This window comes from Rousettus aegyptiacus, unplaced genomic scaffold (genome assembly GCF_014176215.1).
Source record: "Rousettus aegyptiacus isolate mRouAeg1 unplaced genomic scaffold, mRouAeg1.p scaffold_m13_p_4, whole genome shotgun sequence".
Taxonomy (NCBI): domain Eukaryota; kingdom Metazoa; phylum Chordata; class Mammalia; order Chiroptera; family Pteropodidae; genus Rousettus; species Rousettus aegyptiacus.
The window spans coordinates 130,211,390-130,239,025 of NW_023416307.1; the positions used below are offsets into that span (position 1 = coordinate 130,211,390).

Sequence of the window (27,636 nt, forward strand, 5' to 3'; positions counted from 1 at the left end):
ATAAAATGACACTTGCAAAATTGATTGGTGTCTACGTATCTCCCCAAACCCTTACTACTATATCACTGTCACAATAGTCATTGACCAGACCATCTTTGACTTCACTTTGAGCATGCCAATGATTAACTTCATTTGATGTGGAATCTCTTTATTGCCCAACGTTTAGGTATGCTGAAATGAAATTAGCCATAAGCTACACTCTGGCTCCTAATTTTGAATTATTGTAGCCTCTCCTTGGATGAAAGAATAAGATGATGATTATCATAAGAGTTTTGCAAAAGTAAAGGCCAGTCATGGTAAATCTTTCGAGTCCTCGATGGGCCTGGATCAAACACTGATGCATGTCATATCCAGGGAGAGGCCAGAAAGGAGTAAGGGAAAGGAGGGAGCTACTGATTTCAACAATTCCTTTCAGCAGAGTGTATCAAGCCTGAATAGATGGAGAAGGCTATTTTTAAAAGCCCTTCACTTTGTGCCTGATTTATAGTCAGACACTAAAAATATTAATAAGTAGAAATGGTGCTGATCCACAAACATGATGAGCTTTCAATTTCTGGAGCTGCAAGGTGACAGACTGCATGAAGATGCTTGCATCCTCATAATATCCTGGAGGGGTTTGTCTTTAAAGAAGAAAACATTGGTATTTTAAATCTCAGTTTGGCATTTAACTGTGTTAAGTCATTCTGTTACACTGGCATCACTTAGATCGCCTTAAAAAAGGAATTAAAAAAAAAACAGATTATACTACACATCACAAAGGCTTTAATATAGATGCTTTAAGCCCAAGGGAAATTATGTCCTATGCAAATTATATCCCTCATATTGGTTTTCTTCTGAGTCCCCTAATCCCAACTTGCACATAGCTATATTGATACAGGTCAAAAGTTGATTGAAAAAATGAGAAAAATAATGTCCAAAGTAGTGTATCACTGGGGGGAGTTTAATCAAGGAAAACAAGAGTTGGCAAACAGAACTGTTCGCAAACCAATTTACCAACTTATTCTTGCCAGGAAGACCAGGTGCAGTCCTAACCACATGACTCCGGTACACCATTATAATAATTAAAAATAGAAAAGCCTAAGCATGGTATAACCTCTTTGGAAAAAGTTTGACAGTGTTTAATAAGGCTGAAGATATAATACCTTAATGACCACCAATTCCATTCCTAGGTATATATCCTAAGAAACACATGCTTATGTGCACGAAAAGATATTGTATAATTATATTCATAGCAGCATTCTTTGTAATAGCATTTGTGGAAACAACCCAACATTTATAAACAGGAAAATGGATAAACAAACTGTGGTATAGCCTCACAATGGAATACCACACGACAATGATATTTAGTGTATGTTTGTCACATTTAAAGAATAAAAAACGGGATTCTTGACAAGGCTATTTTTGCCTTACATATTGTCAAGAGAATTTAACAACAAATCCACTGTTGTATATCTATGTGCATCTGTTTTAAAGTTGAACTGTTACCCACTTTTAAGTTCTCCTTAAAAATATCTATTTACTCCTGTTCTCTAAGCAAAGTGATTACGTTTTTCAGATGAAAGTTAATAGGCAATAATTAGAACCTGGAAGTCATTTAAAAAATGAAAACTATCACTGTCCTTGATCTAAAAGGAAAGAAATAAAAGTAACGTTTGGAGGCCATCACCTGAAAGCTGTCCAAGGGTTATGTTCCTAGAGTATTCAACAAGGACCAGCCTGTAAGACCATGAGCTCTTGCGTGAGCCCTTTTCCTTTTAGTTGACCACCCACGTCAAATCGCTTTCTCCATTACTAACTGACCTTCTTCTAAATGGACACCCAATGCGAAGAGTGCACGGGTCACTGATCTAACCATAGGTCTGAAAGAGGGACACTCAGAGTCCCAGACCCTGCAGGGCTGCCGTCTACTGAGTATCCACAGGCAACACTGATTCCATGTTTCTTTTTTCTCTTCATTAGATTTAGGTCATAACCTACTTAGTCTGCTTTGCTGTCTCAGCATATGGAATCATTATTTCAAGGCTGAAAAAAATAATAATTATAATTAAAAATCTCTACTTTTATAAGGAGGTTTAACAGATTCATGAGAGAATTTTATTTTTCAGCTTTTGTGTTTTTGGCACTTTCAAGGATTTTCATTTTTGTATGCATTTAAAAAACTGATTTCACTGGCTCTCTCCTTTCTCCTTATGGGTAGATTTCAACACTATCGTGAAGTTGTTTTATTTTTTAGCTTCTGCTTGGGTTATTTTTGGCATTTTCAAAGATTTTCATTCTTGTACTCATTATCAAAGTTCCTTCACTAGCTCTCTCTCCCCTTTCCTTCATTCAGCCCCTGGAATGTGGAATTAAATTGGATGGGTGAGAGAAAGAGCAAGAGGGTTTCTACCTGGGCAAGGGGGAAGAGAGGAAAAAGGGCAGGGATGCAGATGCGTTTATAGGTGGATGTGCTTTCTTTCTTTTCTTTTCCATTTTTTTTTTTTTTTTAGACGGATGCACTTTCAACGTGAAAGGTTCAGCATGAGACACTATGAGGCCAGGAAAAGATGTCATTTTGTGACTTAAAATGAGATTTTTGGCTCTCTGCACATTTTTTCAATGCTATTTATTTATGCATCAGACAGAGACACTTCTCCAGTTTTTTTTTTTCCTCCCCAAGATAAAAGTAGTAATGTCAAGATGGGACAGATCCAAGGAAAATAAAAGTTACTTATGCAGAGTAAATTCAGAGAAATTACAAGAAATTCTAATACCTTATTATAGAAAGTCAAGATATATAGGAAAATCTCAGGGATAAAAACCAAACAGGCTAGATTTTTCTTTCTATCTACAACCAGTTTTGAGTTAAAGACACCTTTGAGAGTCTAAGAAAGTTGTGAATGATACCTTACCCTAGAAAAATGTACATAGGCAATTTTACGTACACTATCGGAGAATTTTGCATATACTATCAGAGAATTCACAGACATGCCAAAGCCCATCCACCTATTACAACCCTCAGGCTAAAGATCTGAAACTCTCGAATAATGCCTAAGGTATTTCCAGCTGATAAGATGTGGAAATTAGGAGGCATCTTCCCCTTTCCATCCTGGGCAATTGGGACAAATGTTTTATTAAGGCTGCATGAAACAAAAGAGCTGTCACTATTTTTCCAGCTGTGTGACCTGGGCTCTTTTTATTGTAAGGAACAGTCTTACTCATTATCGCTCAAGGTAGGTTTGCTGTGAAAATATCTAAGGAAACTAGCAAAACAATCTTGTGGCCATACTCATTTAAGAAAAACTGCACAGCCAAGCCTCATGGTGACATGATAATGGGGATTCATGGGTTGGGACCCTGGAGGTCAGTTAGGCTTCAGAGAGGCTCCGAAACTGCATTCCTGTATCTTGACCTTAGTATGTACCTGGTTGGGTGACTTTGCTACTCATTCTACCTCCATTTTGCTCTGTATGTCCACTCTTAGAACCGGCTCACTGACTCTCTGCATTATAGGACAGCTCTACAAATCTAAGTGCTTCAGATGCTCACTGTCTCCTGTATATGGGCTATCTTAGGGTCAGATTCTCTCTCTTTAAGCTAATCAACTTTGACTACCTTTGACTTGGAATAAGTGTCTTAGAAGGAGGCTTTAAGGCCAGCCTTCTGAAGTTTGGCCTGTTTGCCATTTTGCCCGAAGAACCCAGGACACTATTTAAAATAACTCTAAGTATATATCTACGAAGCTAGGACTTGGAGGTCATTCTAGATCATGGGCCACTGTACACCAGCAATGAGTCAATAGTAAGTTTGAGTCTAGAATTCATCATATGAATAGAATATTCTGACTGTGGACTTCTGCGGATGTTAGTGCAACACAGAGTAAACCTTTTGCTGAAAAGAACTAAAATGTTAAGCAAGATTTGTTGAAAATTTTAAAAACTTTACTTTGGTGATTATAATGTATCAATGTAGGTCCATCAGTTGTAACAAATATACTACTCAGGTAGGGAATGTTGAAAATTGGGGAGGCTATACATGTGTTGGGGCAGGATTATATGGAAAATCTCTTCTCAATTGTGCTGTGAATCTAACACGTCTCTAAAAAAAGATTATTTTTTAAAAAATAATAAAGCAAAACAAATAAATTTAATAAAAATATTTGCATTGTTATTTTTCCCCAGTGGACCATCTATTCTCAACCAATGGTATGTTAATAGTGTTTCTCCTTAAAGTTAAATAGTAACTTTCAGGGAAGTTCAGTCAGATTTTTTTCCTAAGTAATTTATTTTCAACAAATTTTATGAATTTTTAGGAATGGAAAAATTATTCCTTAAATGCCCATGAGAAATGAGAGGTTTTGATTTGGGCTCCTAATGATTTTAGCCAGCATTTCCTAGAGTGCAGTGGAACAAAAGTTTTATGAGATTCTTAGAGGAGAAAATAGTTTTGTAGTTCAGTAAGTTGGAAAACACTACATACTCTAGTCCTCATTCTGAGGATTTGTAACACCCATCAGCATATTAAAGATACTTGGAAGCCCTGAGATAAAGAAGCCTATTTCACTGTATTAAACCTAGCATTTCCCAACTTCCCAAATGTATTTGACCATAAGCGTCCTCCTTTGTTTTTGTTTGTTTGTTTGTTTGTTTGTTTGTTTGTTTTTTCCCCAACTGTGTATTAACTGCCCATGGAAATAGTATTCTGTGGATGAAACTTTGAGAAGTACCACTTTAGGCCAAAATATAACCCATCATTGAAAAATTGCTACCTTTAGTAGAAAAAAATAGAATAGACTCATGTATAGGATAGACTCATGTTTTTATTAAATGTGCACTAAGATACTTTGAAGATAAAGAACAACATACCAGATGATGTTATATCTAGCTGGTGGGTTAAGGAAGCCTCTCTCTCCCTCCCTCCCTCTCTCTCTCTGTCCCTTTGAAAGTCTTCTCCATGAACATTGGCTGCTTTTATAAGAAAATATATTTTTAAAAGGACAAATGCCTACTGAACTTTTAGGAAGGATAATGTTTAAACTATTTGCTTGTGAGTAGAGGTCAGAATGAGTTTGAGAGAGTTAGGATGTTAAAATATATATCTGCCTTTTCCGTTCTCAATCCTGTTCCTTGGCAAATGAAGCACAGGTGAGAAAACAATGAGAGAGTTAAAGTTGCTGCTTCAGGTATGTCCAGGTTCTTGCAATTGTCATACTGGAAGGAATGGAAAGTATGGTTAACAAAAACTCACTTCATTTCAAATACTCCCTTGAGATAAATGAGTTGTATTTAATAGTGTGATAACCTCAGGATCCTTAAGAGAGAGCCAAAATACAATTGCCTGATGTTAAGGGGATTTGAAGAGAAATTAGGGTTCACCAAGGAGCAAGATGGCAAAAACGGTTAACAAAATTTCTTCAGACAAGAGAGTCATTGAGCCATTTTGCTACTGCTGCTTGGGTCATTGATTTTGACTGAGAGTTATGTACTGAATTTATCCTAAATGTTGTTGCCACAGGTAAATGGCCCAGGCTAAACAAGGAGCTGAGATGAACTGGAGTTCTCACAGAGTTACACTATTTACCAGGAGAATTCTGAAACCAGTAAGGCCAGCCTTCACTGCCATCCCCATTTCTTCCCAAACCATAGATATCTCTGACTTCATGCCTGTCTCTGCATACATTCACCCACCCTGCGACCATTCCTTCCTGCATAGTGCCCTAAGTTCCAGAATCCAGCCTGCTATCTGTTTTATACAGCCCAAGAGTTAAGAATAGATTTTACAATTTTAAACAGTTGGAAACAATCAAAAGATAAATAATATTTCATGACACAGGAAAATTATATGAAATTCAAATTTCATTATTCCTAATGGAACACAGCCACTCCCACTCATTTGCCTATTGCCAATGGCTACTTTCCTGCTACAATGGCAGAGCTCAGTAGTTGGCACAGAGACCATATGGCCTGCAAAGCCTATGATATTGACAATCAGGACCCTTACAAAAATGTCTGTCAACACCTGGTTTAGACCACTGTTTCCCAAAATCCATTTCCTAGAATTCCTAAATTCTATCAGATACCCCTAAAGACAGGGTTCCATAGCAAAGAAAAGTATGGGAGATTTTTATGTTATATGCCTCGCTTAGAATTAATGCACACTTGCTTATTAAAACTCTGAATGGCACTATGGTTTAAAAATGTAAGTCGCACCCAGTGTTTCCCAGCCTCAATTGAAGATGGATCCAGTTTCTCCAAATAACACCCTTAGAGTATACCTATAAGCACCCCAAGAACATATCTTGGGAGATAGTGCTCTGGATCAATTCTTCTCCTTTTCTTATTGAAACATGTCTTCTAGTCCATTCCTTTGAGTCCACACCTGAAAGCTATTGCCTTAGAATTAGGAGAAGGACCTTGCCTTATAAACTGAGAACTGTATTTCTCAGCTCATATGAATTTCCATATAGTCCTCATAAATGAATCTTCCTCAGATATAAAATGAAGATTATGACAGTCCTCTTGCATAACACATGGCAGCATTGTGGGAGAGAATAAAATTATATACATGATAGGTTTCTAATTATCAGAACATACTATACAAAGATAAGACATTATTATTGTCACCTCAATTCAGAAGATCAGTGACAATCTGTTAGCGTTTCTTCAACTCCATTTTTCCTCATTTAATTATTTCTGTATATTACTGCCAAATGAATTTCCTAAAATACACTTTAAAAAAATGTCAATCCTCTACTCAATTACTCATAATTGCTCCTTATTGCTAAATGCAGTGTTTGAAAATTGAGTTCTATAGAGCCATAGAGTTCCATGTAGCTGACATGGATCATCTCAGGATGAGAAAGGTAGAACTAGACTATGGGTCTCCCAATCACACTTTATCTATCTTATGTATTGGAATTTCCAAATAATATTTTATTAAAAAAGGATTCAGTTTCTAAAAATATCTTTGAGAACCAGTACACCCAAGTTTATCTGTGTGATTTTCATATCTCCAGACCCAACTGTATTTCCCATATCTTTGCAATAGTTATCTTCCTCTCCAGCTGGATGTTGATAGGATTGGCTCCCTGAGAGGGTGGATCAGTGCTGCATCTGTGCACTATTCTGGGAACACCCAGCAAGAAAAGACAATAGGGAGTAGGGGAATTGTGCATGACACACTAAGGCAGCAGTGCCCCCAAGAAGAGTCTGGCCATTACAACTACGGATTGACCATATACGCTGCTCCATTCTTCATTCAGAAAGTTCTCAGGTTGCAGGGAGATGCTTATTGGAGGTGGGGGGAGCCTGTGCATGTATGAGATGGGAGGAGAGAAGCAAGACGGTAATGCATGGAGTCTGAGAGATATAGATAATAGATCTTAGATTCTAGTGCAATCTAGGTCATTAACCAATACCATCTTAAATGAGTTAACATAAGAAAATTACTTACAAAAGTGCCTAGGACATAGCCAGTGCTTTATAAGTGTTAAGGATTGTTAGTAGTAGTATTGCTATTATTATTCAGTATAAGGCACAGATGGAGTAGGAATACAGCCTGACAAGAAAGGTTAGCTGGAATAAAACAAAATGCTAGGCCTGTTTAAGTTGATGCCTTACCTTGACCTTACCTCTCTGCATCCTATTTAGGTTTTTAAAAGCACTTAACGCAATTTGTAATTATATAATGTTGAGGGTTTTTTTTTTTGTTTGTTATGGTTTGTTGTCCACTTCCTCTATTAGGTTTTTAAGCTTTATGAAGCCAAGGTCTGTTTTTATTCATAATCCCATACCCAGTGTTTAGCACAATGCCTGGCACAGTTCTCATTCAATACATAATGATAACTAATGACCAAATAAATGAATGAATGCCAAGTGGGTGTAAAGCGGGCTTCTTCTAAGAGACGCAATCTCAGGGGGGGAAGTTGGAAAAAAATCTTTGATGCCCAAATATCCCAGATAAAAGGGAGCCAGAGAGGCAGGCCGAATTCCTGGGTGCTTCAATCCAAAACTATGGAGCAAGAGAATCTATAGCCCAATGACAGTGGGGGTTGGCACACTGGATATCTAGTTCAGGGAACCCATTAGGGCTCCTGGGAAAGGGTGGCAACAGCTTGCAGGTGTCTTGGGTCTGTCCCCTTGCAAGTAGACGGGATAGGGCTAGGAGAAAGTCTCACACTGGTCAGTTTCTTCAAGATCTCCAGATAAATTCTGTAATCTTTTTCCTAACGTGACCTCCTGCCTCTTCAACACAAGCTCAACAGTACAGTCTTTGCCTTGTAGCCTATTCTAAACTGTAATGCCTTTAAATGAGTGACAATTTTGAGCCATAGATGGAACTTCAGTTATACATATTTTGGAAGTTTAAGTATGCTAATTACACTTTTTGTGTTCTGGGTTCTTAGTCAGTTGATAAATAATGGCAAAGAACCAAATGAAGCACTGAACAACATCAGCCTTTTTACTCATAAGGTTGGATAAAGATCATGGCAAATCCTCCTCCCTCCCTTCCCTATTCCACTCTAAGGATCTACAGAATTCTAATTTACCCACCCAGATACAGATAGAGAATTTGGAAGAGAATGAGTCTGCTGATCCAGGCTCCACTCAGCCTTTTTTCTATTCGAAGACAAAAAACACAAGCTCCAATTACCCATTGCCCATATTTTGCCTCAGCCTTTTTTCAAGGGAGAACAGTTCAGCCCAGTCTGCGTTTCAATGCAATGGCCCTGGAAATCACCATATTTCCTTTCTTGGGGAGGGAAGGATGAGGGATTATTGAGTGAGGGACCAGAAGTAGTCCTTTGATACTTCCTCCTCCTGATAACTGGCATGGAAATTCTCTCATGAGTGTGTGTGAAAAGGGCATGAAAGGCTTTTCTCCACCTATACATCTCACACAAACCTATACACACATTGATTTGATGAGTCTCTTGTCACTCTTCTGTATAGTCACTATTTCAACATACATGGCACATCGTATTTTCCAAAGATGACTCCCAAATATCTCCCATCTCCCAAGACTCTTTTAGAACCTTGACATTCCTTCAGCAAGAAGTTGGATCTATGTCTCCTCCTCTTGAATCTGAGTAGATCTGTTATTTTGACTCCCTCAACCAATAAGAGGCAGAAGTGACATTCTGACTTCCAAGTCAAGATCATAAAAATGTCGTGCACTTCCATCTTGTTCTTTTGGGACACTCTCTTGAAAACTCAAGAGAAAAGGCCAAGCAGCTTGTGGAAAGGAACTAAGTTCCTTGGCCTTACAGGCTGAATTCCATCTTGACAGCCAGCATCCATGTACCTGTCATGTGAGTGGGCCATCTTGAAATGAGTCTCCAGTTAAGTTGCCCCAGCTGATGAGCCATCCCTGCCAAGCTCTTACCAAATTTCAGATTCATGAGCAAAATAAATGATTATTTTTTGGGGGGCGGGGGGCGTTTTTGTATAGCAATAAATAACTAATATAATAGCTGACAAATATAAACCATAATAGTAAAAACACCAAAAATGAGCTGTGCTAATTAGCGTGAGGCATCTTACTGAATAACATGAATGACTTGATTATGAAAGAATAGATCTTCTGTCCAGAGGGCAGGCCAACTACTGTTTGGTTATCAGTATAATAAGCACACTGTGCTGTCCTAACTTACAGCAAAAAAAGAGGGTGTGGAGAAACTACTGCAGTTAGCCTCTATACTTGGAAACTTTGTAAGAGGGACTTCGCTCAACTAGGTTTCACGGGCGAGGTATAGAATGTCAGACTTAAGCATAAAAATGTATTTTTTTTAGAGTGGTTCACAATTGGAAATCAAACCATCTTCTTTAAATACCTCACTCTTTCTTAGTCACCAAATCCTTCCTGGACAAGCATTTCAAAACACTGGCTGTGCTTTTCACCTTGTGGAACTTCTGAAAGGCATGTGGCCCCTTTCCTGGGCTATTTGTACATCTTCCTCCCTTGCTTTTCAAATGTTCTTTCAGTATCCCAGAAGCCTCTCTCATGTTCCCTCCCAGCCATTATTCAACACCCCCGCCCAAACGGGTGACCAATATTCTAATTCCATCAAATGTTAGAATTCGATGTCTAATATTGTTCCCTTCACGAAACATTTCAGTGTAGTGTAGATTTTATTTTGCTCAAGGTTACACTGATCCTTTGGTTTACTTCCATTCTCATCCTGATTCCTCCTCCCAATTCCTAGGGCATGGGATGCCATCCTTAGATTTCCCCTAGAATTCAACAGAATTCTGGTGAACAAAGAGAGAAAATTAAATGTCAGGAGAAGACAAAGACAAAGAATTAAACATCAGGGAGAAGAAATAAGCATTTCCACTGTGCCCTTCTGAATTCCTGACCCACAGAATCCATGAGTGCAACAAACTGTTTGTTGTCTAAGTCACTAAGTTTAGCAAACTCATTACATAGCAGTAGGTAACAAAAACACAGGCTCCCAGTAGGGGGTCTTGCAGTACATACAGAACATCAAAAACAAATTTCTCACCCAGATTACACTTGATCACATTGTTACACAAAACCTACTGGGCAGCTGCCCAAGGTCTGGGGACAGAAACCGTGCCATTGTTATCCATGTGTAAGCATATTAGAAATGGGTTATGGCCCTGAACTCACCATTTCCCACTTACCAATAATGAAAGCCCTGCCAACCACTCAAAAAGCCAGATTGAACAGATGCACTCAGCAATCTGGTTCTTCCCTTTATTAGCATTAATTACGATCATTTTGCTTTTACTGGCTTTATTTTTTATTAATATCACTTCAAACAAGCCCAAAACAGAAAAGAACAAATGGCTTCATACATGGGCAAGCTTCCATGGGCTCAATGACACAAGCTAGGCATGTATCAAAATAGGCATGGTTGATTCTCCACATACCCAGCACTTGTGTTAGAAACTGGGGTTGAGGGGGCACAACGATTCATACTAATTAAGGAGCAGGGACTTCATGTGTGGACTCGAGATCGTCTGCCAGACTATGTCCCAATTTGGGATTATGATTCTTGGCCCATCCTTCATCACTGAGCCGTGGAGGCGAGTTACTCACCAACTTCCCTGAGTTTATTTCTTATGTTGAAAAAAGAGAAAAATATATTGAATGATGACAATCATCACTGTCTTAGGCTCTCAGAGCTCAAAGGGAGACATCAGGTGACAGTTCTAGAAATAGATTAGACTAATTCTCTCTTTCTAGTCCCGTTGTGTTTCAACATTTATAGAAAGCTACATTTCTATTTACCCATCCATTTATGTATCCAATGAATACTTATCAACAATCTACTCTGTGCTAGAACCTTTGATAATGCAAGAAACACAGAGATGAAGACAAGACTCATTTCTCAATGCCCAACCCAAATACCATTCCCTCTGTAAAGCTCTGGTAGCAACAATGCTGTGTATTCATATCATTTTCCTCCTGTGCTCTCTGGAAAATTAACTTCCCAGCTTCCCTTATAGTTTACTTTGAGCTGTATGACTGAATTCTGGCCAGAGGAAAACGTGGCAAATGTGATGTCTATATGACCGCCCCAGTCATTAACCCTATGGGCAGTTCTCAACATGTCCTCTTTTCCTTATGTGGTGGTTTTAGAGGACATGTGTTGAGGATAGCGAGCTCACATGATGGAAGGAGCCTGTGTTCCTGAATGACCCAGTGAGCAAAGCCACCTATATTACTTATCTTTATTATTCGAAGCCACTGGGATGGATCTAAGTTGTTTGTTCCTTTGGTTAGTGACTCTCTCCCTGCACCTGCCCCATGTCTAATACAAAAGTTAAATTGCCTCATGATTCAGAGTCCGTTCAGCAGACAGAAATAATACCCATTTTTTTTATTGTGGTAAAATATATATATAACATAAAATTTACCATCTTAATCATTTTTAAGTGTACAGTGTGGTAATGTTAAGTATATTCTCGTTGTTGTACAATCAATCTCCAGAACTTTTCTTCTTGCAAAACTGAAATCTATACCCATTAAACAGCTCCCATTTTCCTATCCCCTAGCTCCTGGAAACCACTTTTTGCTTGTATAAGTTTGACTATTCTAGATATCTCATGTAAGTAGGATCCTGCGGTATTTATCTTTTGTGAATGACTTATTTCATAGCATAATATCCTTATGGTTCATCACGTTGAGGCAAATGTCAGAATTTCCTTCCTTTTAAAGGCTGAATAACATTCCATTGTATGCACAGAGCACATCTTGTTTATCTACTTATCTGTCAAAGGACACTTGGGTTGCTATTGTGAACAATGCTGTTACAAAAATGTGTGTACAAACACCTTGCTTTCCATTCTTTCAGATTTATACCCAGAAGAGGAATTCCTGGACCATAAGGTAATTCTATTTTTAATTTTCTGAGGAACTGCCATACTATTTTCCCTAGCAGCTGGACTATTTTATATTCTCACCAACGGTGCACAATGGTTCCAATTTCATATCCTCACCAACATCACACCAGTTTTATTGAAGAGAGGTAATTTAATATAAAGACTGTTAACTAAGTAACTGAAAGGGTGAAAAAGGAAATACTAGAGTTTTAAAATGGTCACAACTGCAGGAGAAGTGGGTGCAAGCAGGCCAGTACTGGTACCCCAGAGGATGACAATGAAGCTGGTTCTCTGACATGGAAGAGACTGAAAACTGGATCCAGCTGCTGCTGGAGTGAACTGCCATTGTCAAACTGGAGCTGCCAAGGTGAAGAAGCATTGCTAGGTTGATGCTCACAGGAACAGAAAGCAAACAGGTGAAAGAATCCCTTTCTCCTTCTCCAGGCTCGCAGTCTTCCTCAAACGCCCACTATTGATGGAGCCTAACAAGGCAGCTGGAAAAGCAGAAATGTAGTTTGCAGAATCCCAGCCTCAACATCAGCAAACAGAGTATGGAAGGGTAGGTTTCCAGCTGAGAGGCAACTGAACAGCTGGCCCACACACCAGGGAGTGACCTCTCTCTGCAGAGCACTTTCAGCACTTTGCCTGCTTTCTTGTATGGCACATATCGTCTTGTACCTTGAATGGGAATTCTTTGGATAGGCCCTAACCCTCTCGTTCCGTTATAAATTTCTTTGAGAGAACGATCAGTGGCTGACTGATCCCTGTATACCTTCCAGATGCCCTCAAATCTTAGCACGATAGTTATACATAGTTGATATACAGTAATTTTGTTGAATGAATGAATTTGATTCAAAATGAGTAAAATAGCAGTGGTTAAAAGGAAGCAGGAAGTGAGCACAGAAGTCCAATCATATTGAAAGTCACTGCAAACTTGACGATTGAATGGAATTTGGGCCGAGACACTTGAAAAGGCTTGTGAAAAGTAAGGTCACACCAACTTTTAATTAGATTTATATAAGATTTAAGATTTAATTAGAAGTGTCCTGAAAACCTGCAGTTATTTTGGTATTGGATCCTTAACTCCAGCAAGAGGAGAAGTGAAGAGCGGGAGAATAGGGCTAGTCCCAGGGCCCTCACATTCTTTATAGCCTGACCCGGTCTTCCCAGAGTCACTTCGTGCTCTACTCAGAATGCTCCAGAACAGTTCTCAGACTCTAACCAATAAGATCTGGAAAAGACTTTGGAGAGTTGGTAGCCCCATTATTATTTCTTCTTGACTAATTATTCCCAGACTTTGTGGCATAAAACAATAACGATTTTATTATACTTATGGGTTCTGTGGGTCAGGAATTCAGAAAAAAAGACAGTGGAGATGGCTTTTCTTTGCTTGAGGATGTCTGGAGTCTGAGCTGGGAAGACTCTATGGCTGGAGGAGACCTCCTGGGTGAGAGCTAGTATTATCTGGGGACATCCTCACTTCCATGTTTAATGCTGCTGCTGACTGTCGGCTGAGACCTCAGGTGGGGCTGTCAACTGGAGAACCTACTTGTGGCCTCCCCACATGAGCTTACCATCCTTACATGGGGGGTCAGGGTCCCACAGCAAGTGTCTTAGTACAAAAGTGGAAGCTTTTATATCTTGGCCTCAGAAGTCATGCAGTGCCACTTCTGTCTTGTTCTACTGAGTACGATTGAGTCACAAGGTCACTGATGTTTAAGGGGAGAGGACACAGACCTCATCTTAACGAGGGTTAATATGACCAGTTGTAGAAAAGCCTGTGGGATGAACATTATTGTGAAGGTTTTTGGAAAATACAATCTGCCATAGCTGTTAAATCCATTCTCCACATTTTCCAGATGAGGATGCTGAGGTCCGGAGAAATTGGGAAGCATCTTGCAAAATTTGCTCAGTTCTCAGCGGTATCAGAGATCTCAGCCGTATTACAGCTAGAGCTGCTGTAACAAAATTATACAAACTAAGTGATTTTAAGCAACAGAAATTTATTCTTACACTTCTGGAGGCCAGAAGTCTAAAATCAAGGTTTTGGCAGGGCCATGCCCTCTCTGATAGTTCTAGGGAAAACACTTCCTTGCCTCTTCCTAAATTCTAGTGATTCTCAGCAATCCACGGAGTTCCTTTGATTGTAGATACTTCACTCCAATCTCTGCCTCAATATCACCTAGATCCTTCTTATGTGTCTCTTTTTTTGCGGATCTGTCTCTGTGTACAAATTTCTCCTTTTAGAAGTACATCAACTATATTGGAGTAGGACTCACCCTAATGACCTCATCTTAACTTGATTATCTCTGTAAAGGCTCTCTTACCAAATAAAGTCACATGGTGGGGAGTTAGAACTTCAATGATTTTTTTTTTTTGGAGGGACACAATTCAATCCATAAAGCATCCTTTATGAAAAACCCATGAGACAAGGAGAACTTAGAGATTTATTCTGGTTAAGGCTGAGAAGCATAGCAGCAACCGTGCCGAGGGAATTTCTCTGCCAGGTGAGGTTGGACCCAGACTCTGAAAGTGTTTTAAAGAGAAAAAGGGACTGGAATTGTTTGAACATGCTGGCTTTGTGTTACCAGAATACTGATGATAAAAACAAATGGTGGGCAATGAGTGCCACTGAGGTGGATCCCAGCAATTCCAGTGAAAGATCGGATCCTGGAGCCCGTTCCCCCTCCCCCACGACTAAGGGTGATGTTTGAACAACAGAAGCAGCGTGGGCCCCAGTAGCACCAGCTTGGCTGACACGCAGTCCGCTGACAAGCTGAGATGGCTGGTGGAGGAGATGAATAAAGGAAAGGCTATCCTGATTCCTCTGGCTTTGCACTGTGAAAGACAGCTCTCCCTTTCATCGAAACAGTGATATCAAGCAGACGACACACACACACACACACACAACACACACACACACACACACAGATTTTGGGGCCTGTGGGACTTTTAACAAAGCTAGGAGCCCTGGATTTGAGGAAAATTGTGTTTTTACTTTATCTACCAGTGTCCTTTCCCCCCAGAAGTTAGGGAAATACAAAGTTTTTTATATTATTCACCAATACAATATTAGAAGAAACAAAAATTTTTACTTTTTATCGAGGCGCTACCATGGACCACACGCCCGGTTGAGTGGATCATCCATGCTACCTATAACTTTGCTGCACTTTCCTCATATGCCCTCCAATCCCTTTACCGTATTCTTGGACACTGGCTTCTGGTGTTGCTTTTAGTCCCTAAAATTGCACCCTTTTATTGGAGGACCATCCTTAGGCTAAAGGAGCCCAATTTTGGGGGAACAGGGGGAGGTGAAAATGTTTGGGAATTTACATCCCCCCAAGGCAGCCTTTACCTCATGATGCACAGGTTTGGGAGTATAAAGCTGTCAGCATGGAAATTCTCCAGCTCCCTAGCTTCTCCTGTGTGTCGTTACCTAGGCTGTCTGTCCTCACTGTCCTCCAGGTTGAGCTGAAATTACTCTCTGTGAGATGTGACTGGATACTTCACCCTTATTTGGCCTCCTTCCCCTACCTGTCTCAATTTCCCATTTCTGTTTGTTTGTTTGTTTGTTTGTTTGTTTTTTGATAACAGTCTCTAATAAACAGTTTTCACATGCATTCTAATTTCAAGATTTGTTTCCAGGGCCCAGTCTAAGACACCACCTTATCTCACCTTCACAACCACTCCCACAAGGCAGGCAGGATCATCCATTCCTTTTCCACGAACACGGAAATTCTGAGTGGCTTTGAGTGGACCTTCCCCGAAACGCATCATAAGTCAGCAGCTGTCCTGACTTTCAAACCAGTCCTCTCTCTGCCATATTATATCACGTCAAAGACACAACTAGTCTTATTTCCTTTTCCATTAATAGGTAACTAGAACACACAGACGCATCGAAAAGCGCCTGTATTAGCAACCAGTCTACTACCTCTCCACCACCTCTCATGCTGCCATTCCACCTGCTCCTCAGACTTTCTCACCCTGGTCTTGGAATTGGAAAGAGATGAACTTGTCTTTGAACATCACCCAATGACAGTCGTATTCAGCTTCCAACGTGACATCCTATTTAAGGCAGGAGTAACCACCACATAGGAGCAATCGGTCTTAAGTAAACCAAATAGTTTGGGGACCAGCTTCCTCCCAGCACCACTAAGCTTTGGTCTTCTACTTCCTCATTACCCTCTAAGTCATTTTTAGCTGTTGTGGAACCCCGACACTCTGGGCATAACGAGATGGCACGTTCTTGTTTGCAGAAGAATCACTGCTTAAGAGTTTGGTTCCATTTTAACTTTGCCACTTTGCCACCTTGGGCAGGTCACAACCTCTCAGAGTTTTATTGCTTTATTTTCTTGCCTCTAAAATAAGATGGTTGTCTTGTGAAGCATTTTAGGCCTCCCAGGAGAATAATTTGTTCCTATGGCGTTTTTTTGTTTTTTTGTTTTGTTTTGTTTTGTAGTTTGTACATGCTCATATTATAAATCATATCACATTTATCACACATGTGTTTTATTCATATTATACAGAGCTGGCGACATGGCAGAAAGAACTTTATAGGTTATGACTTGGGGGTCAGACAGATCTGGATTTGCTGTTAACTAGCTGTGTGACCTTATATAAAGTATTTACCTCTCAAATCCACGTTTATCTACATGCAAAATAAAAATTGTCATACCAACCTCAAACAGTTGTATTGAGGATCAAGGTAAATAATGTAGAAAAGCGATGAACAGGTAAGTAGATAAGGTGAGTAGATAAAAGCAATAAAACCTGCTGCTATCCTTCTCCTGAAAGCTTTTCCTGTATAAACCAATTCATGATATCATTTACTTCAACTTACATTTTAATTGACCTGAAACAAATTATGACTCTAAAAACACAGAGCTTAAAGAATGTATAACTTACAACATCCAGAGTAAACAGACACACTCACTTTTTTTTTTCTGAATTCACTCAGAGTAAACACTTGCCACACCCCAGGCAAAAGCACACGCCGTATATATGCCTCCCTCTGCTGAGTCCCAGCCTGCCAAAAAAGACAAGTATATTTCATGTAGACTCAGCAGGTCTTCCATCTTTAGTCTGAGGTCATCTTATCTGCCCTCAAAAGTTTTTGAAAAGAGAAGTACAAAAAAGAAGGAAGTCTCAGCCATTTCCCCAGTCCACTCAATAAGCCAGGGTAGTCTCAAGCCACTTTCATCTTAGGAGTCCTGTGTCTTTCAGTCAGCAAGACAGTGGTCCTATGTCATCGCCAGCAGATGGAGGAACCTGGACAGGGCTTGCTCTGAGGGTGCTGACCAGCACGAATGGTCAGCAAGACCTCAGTCCTGTTTTGGCTTTCAATTTGCTCAGCACTTACACTTCTGTGCTTGACTGCGGAGAAGCACCTGCCCTTCACTTTCTTCAGGACGGGGGCTGGAGTTGGGGTATCAGGGTCCAAGTCTTGCTCATGTTTAATTCCCATCTCTCAGGACAATACCGTGATAACACTCAATTGGCTGAATTAATGATTAAATGAATTAATGGATAAATTAAATCAGCTGGGTTTTGTTTGTCCCACCACTTACATTGACCTCCGCCTCTGACATTGTCATTCAGCATGTCTTAAATTTGGGCTACAGAGTAGGGAGAAAACATAATTTATAAATTCCCTGCTGACTACATACCGTACATTCTGTCACTTCATTCTTCTAGCAACTCTATTTTATGATGAAAAAGAGAAGTTCAGAAAAAATAAGTAATTTTCCTAAGCGCCCATGGATAATGGGTGGCAATTTCAAGATTCAAATTCCAATTTACTGACTTAAAAGTTCATGATCTCTCTACTACACCATGACAATTCTCAGAATTAGAAAGAGATGGTGGTTGGTATAAAAGGGAAAAAAAAGGCTGGGGTGTCTGACCCTTGAGATAAACTATCCTTCTGTTGAATGGCATCCAAACCACTTTTGACAGATGGGGACCTATGCCTGTTACAGATATTCTGGAATAGGGATGACCACTCACCCCACAAAACTAGATGGAGCAGCTCCTACATTCTGGCACCATCTGAGACAGACAAATTAGACCCCAGATATGCTCTCAAGGAACTGCCCAGGAAAGCTCCCTTGACCTCACTATCAAGGAAATTATTAAAAATGAATCCACATTACACATTTTTTTTTGCAGCAGCAGCAGCAGCACCAGCAGCAGTGGCAGCATCAGAAGCACAGTAAGTACAAAAGAAAATGTATTCCATATTCGACTTTCAATTCACATCAGAGAAATATGTACAGATAGAGATGGCTATCATATGTGAAACAATAGTAAAAAGGCTGAATTCCTAATGCTGTTGTCGGATGCTTGTGAAATGCACCTCTGCAAAGCCCCAGACTGCTGATCCACAAGTGCCTCTGTGCCATTTCTCCTCAGCATCCTTCTCAAGCAGGTCAAAGCTTTCATAGAACATAACCCAGCAAATTGTTGGGCCCTTAGTTGACAGTTGCTAAATATAAGTCTCTGCAAAGAAGAGCACTTGAATGTCAGCAACTGTTACTGGCCCTGATTCATTTCCCTTCTCACCTGAGAAACTTAAAAAAAAAAGTCTCAAGAAATACATACTAGTAGGAGCAACGTGGGAACTCTCTATCCTGAGTACATCTTCCCCCGTGCAGACTTTACTTTTCTGAAAAGGAGGCAAGAGACATGAAGTTTTTGGCCTTAATGATAACAATACCAGAGTGAAGAAAGGACTCAGGAATTCCATTTTTATCTGGCTTTGCACATATCACAATGTTGCATGTTAGATCTCTAGAACGTATTCGTCTAGCATAACCAAAAGTTTACCTATTGAACAGAAACTTCCTAGTTCACCCTTCCCCAGCCCATAGCAACTACCTTCTTACTCTCTGTTTCTATGCATTTGACTATTTTAGATACCTCCTAAAAGTAGAATCATGGAGTATTTGTCCCTCTCTGACTGGCTTGTTTCACTTAGCATAATGTGGTTATTGTGAATTATGCTGCAGTGAACGTGGGAGTATAGATATACTTTATGACCAATAACTAATCGCTATCTACTTAGATACAAATTAACTTTACATTTGCTTTATAAATATAGTCAATATGTCTCTGGATAAACAAACAAACAAACAAAAACTGTTTGCAGTTTAAAACAACACCTATATCCGAACTACACATATATCATTTCTATTATTGTTGAGGTAATAATACTGGTAATTAAAACTAAAATATAGTCTTTATACTAGCTAAAGTATAAAAATAAATTAAAATATTACTCATAAGTTGGTACGTAAATATTATTTAAAAGCATTGAGAATCATAGTCCCATCAAGTTCAATTTGAGCACAAGTACAGTCTCTTTCAGTAGCAGCAGTTTCTTCAACTAATAAATGAAAGATAAATCATTCCAAAGTTATTTTTTCAAAAAAAGACAAAAAGAGAACCCATATTTTTCAGTATGGTTCTGAAAATCTTCAGTATTGTTCTGGAATATTTTATTTGTTTGAAGGTTGAGTTAGTCTAGAATCAATCCATTTCTGTTTTAAGGATGTGAAGGTGGTGGTGGAGAATCCAGAGGAGGACAGGGAGAAAGAGAAGGAGAAAAAGGTCCTTTTTGTAGAAATTGTCCCCTTGGATCCACTGGCAATAATGAATTCAGATTGGAGGAAGATATGAGTCAGTGTAGCACCAGTGAGAACCCAAACAGAAAGGAGAGAAAAGCTCTGTTTTCAGCCTGAAGTTCCACCTGTTGGTGAGGAACTCCATGGAAACTGGCTGTTGGCTTGATATTCTGTTCGAAAAGCTGCTTGTAATGTGATGGCTCTTAATTCATCTACTAGTGAGTGGATCATTCGTATAATTTCAGCCACCAACTATTCTTGGTCTGTGCATTTAGAGCTTTCTTCATTCAAGTCTTATTCTTGTGAAGTTATTTCATTCTTAAACTTTTCACAATTTCCTGCAGTTTCTGGGTTTCCGGTAACTCTTTCTCTAGGCTAGCGTTCTTCAAAGATGACTCCAGTTTTTCATATTCCTTTTGAACAGCTAAATCTGTCAGAGTTCACTTTTTTTTTCTCCTGAATTAATGTTAGCAAGCTCTGGGGCAAGTTTCCCCCCCTTTAATAAAAAGCTGGTTCTTATACAACCTAAATATTATGAACAAAATCTGAGACTTGTGAAAAACATGACTCGAGCTCCCACAGAAGCTAGAGAGGTCAAAGTCCAGGCAAGGTCAGGTCATCAAGCAGTACAGCCATCACCTAGCATAGCTTTTCAGGGAAGTAAGGCTTCATAGAGGTTCACACCCCCTCCACAGCACCCACGCTCCCCAAAATCCCCTTTCAGCAAAGGCTCTACCTGAGGCAATACCTGAAGCGCGACTCCCTAGTTTTGCCCATGGAACTCGACCCCCCACCTGGCCACAAGGACAGACCATAAATGGCACCAATAGAGAAGAAGACAGGTACAGTACTCACTTGCTGCACAGCTGTCCAGTGCTCCTTCTTCTTCACCTCTTTTATAACTTTTTAATTAGATTTAACATTAACCTTACTCATATCTCTCTTATTCTTTAATGTTTTTTAGATGAAACAACTGAAAATAAGCCATAGACTTATTATAACCTCAACAATAATAGAAATGATATATGTGTAGTTCGGATATAGACTTCCTAACACTTTAGCATGCACTTCCAAAAAAATAGGACATTCTGCTACATAAATCTATAACCTTGTAGTATTATTGTTACCTACTTTACAGATGGAGAAATTCATTGGTGACTGAAAAATCTCATGGAGGAAGGTAGGGAACTAAAACTTTAGCATATTTAGTTGTTCAGGTCTGTAGGGTAAGATGGTGAGTAGCTCTGAGACATGAATGAGGTTGTCTATAAGAGGCAACTCTGAGGAAGCTCACTGAACTGCTGAGGCTTACATGTACACTTTAAATTACTGTAATGGAATGAAATACACCATAAACAAAGTTAAAAGACAAAGGACAAACTGTGAAATAACATACACAGTTTATGTATTACAGATCAAAGGTTAACATTCTTAATGCATAAAGAGCTCTTCCAAATCAATACAAAGCTGAACACTTTTTAAACAGAAAAGAGTATTTTAGTGGTCGTCTTTTGTTTTGCCAGTCTAGTATCCTTTCCCTCTCTTTTGCATAATTTCCCTTGGGGAAAATACCTTTTACTATCTGATGGAACTGTCAATTGCATGGCTCCACCTTCCCTACTCAAAAATTGGAATGTGACCAATCAGATTACTTCATCCTTTAAACACACTGATAAGTCCAAGAGATTGGCATGTTCACCATTAATCTTTTTTTTTTTTTTGCAGATGCTATAAGCTGTTGCATATGCTATAAAAAAAAAAAAAAGGATCCCCCTCTTTTTTTTTTTTTTTTTTCTGGAATCACTAGCTTTGAGGACAATGTAAGCCTAGACCCATCTTTGCTGCTACGTAGGGGAAAGCCTGGTTAAGGAAACAGACCGTGTTGGTGGGGCAGGGGGAGGGAGTTGGGGAAAGGAAAAGAGAGAGGGAGAGGAATCCTGGACCTAGACTTGCCTAAAGGTAAGTGCAACCCTAGGCTTTCCCGTTATAAAATCCAACAGGTCCTCAAGCTTGTTAGGATTCTGTCATTTGCTATCAAAGAGTATGTGTGGCCTGATATATTTTTGCTGGACAATTCACAAGAAAAACTACAAAAAAATGTCTAATGGCACATATATTGTCAATATAGGAACAATCTCACTGGCAAAAAAAAAAGTGCAAATTAAAATCAGATAATATATTTTCATGTATCATATTTTAAAAGTTTTGAATGGTTGATAAATACTGAAAAGGTATAAAATTAAATGCTGCTTAGGTTACAGATGTATAAGGAGGGTAGGGTTAAGGCAAGATGGCTTGACTGACCTTCCTGTCAGTTTAATCATTTTTACCTTCCCTGGCTAGATTCTACATCCAGAAATCCTCCTTTTACTTCCCTCAAACTTCCTGTTCAGTGACCCGATGCTATGACCCACCACTTTCCAAAAAGCCCCTGAACTCCTTTACTGCGATCCAAGGTCTGGCGGCTTAGTCCCAACTCACTGACTTCTCCCTGGAAGGAGTTCTCAGCATGCTCTGTGGCTGGGCATCCTGAGATCAGAGTCTGCCTTGCAGAAAATGACTAACGAGCTAGAAGTTTCAGCTTCTTCCCAATCATTAGCCTACCTCTTCACACCACAGTTAAGATATGTGTGTGCACATGCATGCAGGGGTCTGTATGGCAGTGCAATTTTGAGTGGCAACTGTGGTATCAGGCTGTCAGGGTTTCAAACTCGTCTCTGAATCTTATAACCCTGGGAAATATATTTAACCCACTGTGCCTCAGTTTCTTCATCTGGAAAATGGGGACCATAAAAATATCTACCTCATTCTTTATTTTATAGGGTCAATGAATGTATATGCAAAACTTTCAGCACAGCACTTGACACATAGTTCACCATCACTACGTGAAATTATCATTCCTTTATAGGCACACACACTTGTTTACAGAATGAGAAAGCTCATATATCATTATGAAAATGTATTGATAAGTGACAGAAACAAAAGTCACAGCGGCTTAATTTATCAGCTCATTTAACTGGGGAGTCCAGAGTTTGAGCTTACCTTCAGCCCAGTTATATCCAAAGTTCAAATAGTGTCAAAAGATCTTGTTGCCAATAAATCGGGCCACTGAATTTTATAACTATGGTGTGGATATATGAGAGAATTAAATTTAGAGTTAAGAAGTCAGGATTCGTCTGCAAGAGACTCACTTCAGATAGAAAGAGACGCAGACTAAAAGTAAAGCGATAGAAACAAACAAACAGAAAAAGCTGGGGTAGCAATACTTACATTAGACAAAATAGCCTTTAGGACAAAGGCTTTCACCATAGATAAAGAAAGACCCAGCAATCCTACTTCTGGGTATTTATTCGAAGAAACCCAAAATACTGCTTCAAAGGGACATGTAAATCCATATGTTCATTGCAACATTGTTTACCATGCCAAGATTTGGAGGCAACCTGGGTGTCCATCAGTGGATGAATGATGGATAAAGAAGAGGTGGTACAGGTACACAATGGAATATTACTCAGCCATAAAAAAGAATGGAATCTTGCCATCTGTAATAAGATGGATGGACCTAGAGGGCATTGTTCTGAGTGGAGTAAGTCAGACAGAGAAAGATAAATGCCATATGATTATACTTATGTGTGGAATCTAAAGAACAAAATAAACAGAATATATATAAACTCACAGCTGCAGATAACATTTTGATGATTGCCAGAGGGGAGGGTGTTTGGGAGTGGGTAAAAAAGGGGAAGAGATTAAGAAACACAAATTGGTAGTTACAAAATAGTCATGGGGATGTGAAGTATAGCATGAAAAATATAGTCAATAATATTGTATAAGTATGTATGGTTTTAGGTGGGTATTAGATTTATTGGAATGACCCCTTTGTAAGTTATATAAATGTCTAATTACTATGTCGTACACCTGAAACTAATATAATATTATATGCCAACTGTAATTGAAAAATTAAAAAAATTATTAAAGATAAAAAAGAAGTCAAGAGTCAAATCCCAGTTTTACTACTTGTCAATGAATGAATTTTGAGGAGGGTCAATCCCTATCTTTGAGAACCTGGGTGAAAAAGTCCCCTGCAGGGTCCTGAGATCTATACCATCATGTGATAATTTCTCTACCCACATTCCCCTAGACAGGAGTTAAATTAACAGATTGTGACTATCATCTAAAAGTACACACACACACACACACACACACACACACACACACGCTAACTTACTTTTCAAGATTATGTCTTCCACAAGATCTCTCAGTTTCCACAATAGAATGATGTGTTAGAGTGGCTTTTTGTGAATTCTACTAATAAATTTGATTAAAAAACAACAATTCTACTGTGTTGTTGTATGCTATTCAGGCAGTGGACACAGGGCCCAGCACAGAAGTTGAACAACATTCATCCACAAAGCATGCCAAGAATTAATCTGGAAGGCTGTGCAAGAAATCCCAGAGGAAAAAAGAAGCTGTATGCTTGTGTACATTAAGGTTGCAGTCAATGTCAGATCTCTGCCACAGGACTGATCCCGCACAGCTGTTGTCATCTGCGTGTGTGTGTGTGTGTGTGTGTGTGTGTGTGTGTGTGTGTGTGCTGAGTAACAGAATATTCACTTTCTGGCAACAGCCATCCTATTGTCTTGCCCTGGCTAGGCATAGAACCCTTCTGAGCATGTAGGTTAGAGGCAGCAAACACCCCCGCCCCACAGTATTAGGTCTGCAAATCTGTAAAGTTGTGTGGGCATGTGGCTTCTTACAAGTATAAAATCATTGACACCTTCGTAATGCACGCATCTGGGTCAAAACTAACAGTGGGACTGAAAAAACACTTTCTAATTATCAACAAAGTGAATCTTTTTGCACATTTGGGAGACTCTAGTTTTGAAATATAAGAGGTGGAAGAGATCTCAAAAGTCACCTTGTCCAACTCCCTCATTTAACTGTAGAAGGTCCAGAAAGGGAACTCCCTGTACCAGAGGTCAAACAGCTAGTGTCTGAGCTTTTACCCAAACCGAAGGCTTCTATTCCCTTATTATAACCTGTTTGTCTCAGAACAGCCTGCCTAATACCACCTAGGTGATTACACCCACTTTATCTTGTACCTTATGGGTTTTCTCTAGTTGATTCTAATGTTCTGCACTCTTATCATCCTCCTGGCTATAGGCCCAACCTCCATGCTGATCTGTGTGCAGATAAGGGAGCTCATTTTAATACAAACATAAGAACATGTAGTGATTTGGCTAATTTATACCATTGTTCCACTTCATTAAAATGAATTGCCAAGAGTAAATGCTTGTGTGCGCTCATTGCGATGAAACCCTCTTGGTAGTCTCTGACTCGTGAAACTGGAGCCCAGTTACTCCTAGAGTTCTGTGCATCTTCCCTACTCAACACTTAGCCAGATTTCTGTATTGATTTGTGTCTCTTCTAATCATTTTATCTTATAGTTTATCTGTGGGGTCTTCTTTTATTGGGTGACCATTTTTTTTTTCTTGCCATAGGCTGGTCACCAAGGCAGCTGGTGTGTCCAGTAAATGGAGGGAACTAACTGATTGTGAAGGAGGGAGTAGAGAGGACCTTTGGAGAGAAATAGCATTATTTATAGGATTGCATCTAAGATGGCTCGATTTATGAAGTCTTTTTTGATTATCTTCCTAAAGTCATATATCATGAATGTTGGATGCATTATATATTCAATATTTCTTGAATTGATGAAGAAATAAATGAATCGATAAAACAGGAGCCCTTCCTACTGTTTAGTTTTACCTCTGCTCTGCAGATATGTTGCCTGCCACATGAAGCTAAATCGAATCGTCCTATCTCGGTTCTCACCTTATTTGACTCACAAGCAGCATTTGACAAGTTGATGGCCCTTCCTCTGGGCTTCAAGAAGACCACTGTCTTCATACAGACTCATTCCCTTGTTGATCTCATCAAGGTCCATGACTGCCGACATCTCAAGTCATATCTACAGCCTGAACATCTCTCCTGGACTCCAAATCTGTTTACCCAACTATCTACTTATACTTCTACTTGGAACATACAAACTTAACATGACTAAAAGTGAGCTACTCATCTCTTCCCCCTAAACTTGCTCCTCCTGCCATCTTCCCATTTTAGCTAATGGCAACTCCATTCATCCCGTTTTTCAGGTCAAATCTTTGGAGTCATCCTTGTTCTCATCTCTCAGATGAAAACAACACTCTAGAGCATGGTGGAGACACAAGAGAAAAAAACCCTGAGTTCCTGGATGGAACATGGCTGCCTTACAAGGCTGGATTAATTAACTCTGGAATGTCACATGACAAGAAAGAAATTCTAAATTATGTAAGCCACTATATTTTTGGATTTCTTTGTAATGGAGGCTTACTTAGCTTGTGCCCTAACTAACACAAGAGGTGAGGAACTAAAGTTGTGAATGTAGAAACCATTCTTTTCAGAAGTCTGTGTATGTGGGAAGGAGAGAAATAAATAAGGTTATTGCTAGAATGTTTCACTAAAAAGATTGTAAGAAGATTTGGCTCTAGGGGAAGCTGCTGAAATGTAATCAGTTCACTGAGATTCAAGCCTGCGCTCTAAAACAGTAAATCTGCTGAATGTCCCCCAGAGAATTTGAGTCCCTCAAAACTTTGGAGGTGAAGGTGAAGCTGGTAGAGCTTAAGTATCTGAGCCTCATTTCCAACACCATTCCTTCTTCTGGTGATAATATATAATGTAAAGTTTTTAAATAATGGCATTGCTGACCCAATAGGAGGAAGCACAGACTGAGCTATTTAGTCCTTAAATGGGTGATATTTTATTTTTGTACTGAATCATCCATGCTCATAATTCCCTCTTATAACAAAAACCATACCTCTTAAGAGGTGATGAGAATAACACAAGGAAATAAAAATACCAACAACTCTCAATTATTAAGCATCTAAAATGCATTCTGGTCATGTAGGTGCTGCCTGCAAAAACCTGTAAACCAGGTCTTACCACACACAGCAATTAAACTGTAATACTCCTACTGATAGTTGCTTCCTAAATTTTCCCCTGGCAACCTGGATTGATGTGTACTTTGGTCTTGCATAGGTCTGAATTTGCCTGCTTGCATTTCACTGGCCATTTCTTCTATTGAAACACGTTAACAAAACCTAAAGTAGGCAGGAACCTTTGACTTGCATGTCAAAATCTGCAGAAAGCACAGCTTAAAAGTAGGCCTTCATTTATGGCAAACATCAATCTTTTCTTAATACATATCTCAGAATTCAATGATTTGGCTCCAAAAGGTTTAATACTAGAACAGCTTGAATAGTAAAGTTCTGAAAATCAAGCTTAATTGTCAAAGTAAAACTTATATTGGATTTTGAAGCATATAAAATATTCTAAATGTTACTGTACAGAGCCAGTGAAGAATTCCCTATGGTTCCTGGAATGGTAGGTTTAAGTCATTTTTAGAGCCTGAATGCCATTAAAGTCTTGGCAGGGAACTCCACTGGACCTGGGATGAGAAATCAGCAGTCTAGGGGACATAGATATGTCCAAATTCATAAGTTATATCTATGATTCTCAGCAAGTATACATTTTTAGCCTGGTTATGAAGGTGGCCAAGGATGAACAGGCACAAGAAAGTGTAGGACTGATGCTTGAAGAGACCATGCAAACTCATCATGAGGTGGTGGAATTTTTCTCATGGTGAAGCCATAACA

General features: G+C 39.3%; 1 protein-coding gene across 14 annotated transcripts in view; it reads right to left on the reverse strand.

Annotated features, from left to right (window-relative positions):
- Positions 1-27,636, reverse strand: part of TMEM108 (transmembrane protein 108) — a 473,125-nt gene that overhangs the window by 288,313 nt on the left and 157,176 nt on the right. Inside the window, exon 1 of one of the 14 annotated variants that reach the window (XM_036220006.1) lies at positions 17,263-17,355. The exons of the other annotated variants lie outside the window; for them this stretch is intronic. The gene's annotated coding sequence lies outside the window, so the exon portion shown is untranslated. Of the gene's footprint in view, positions 1-17,262; positions 17,356-27,636 lie in introns of those variants that run through there. 14 annotated transcript variants of the gene reach the window in all.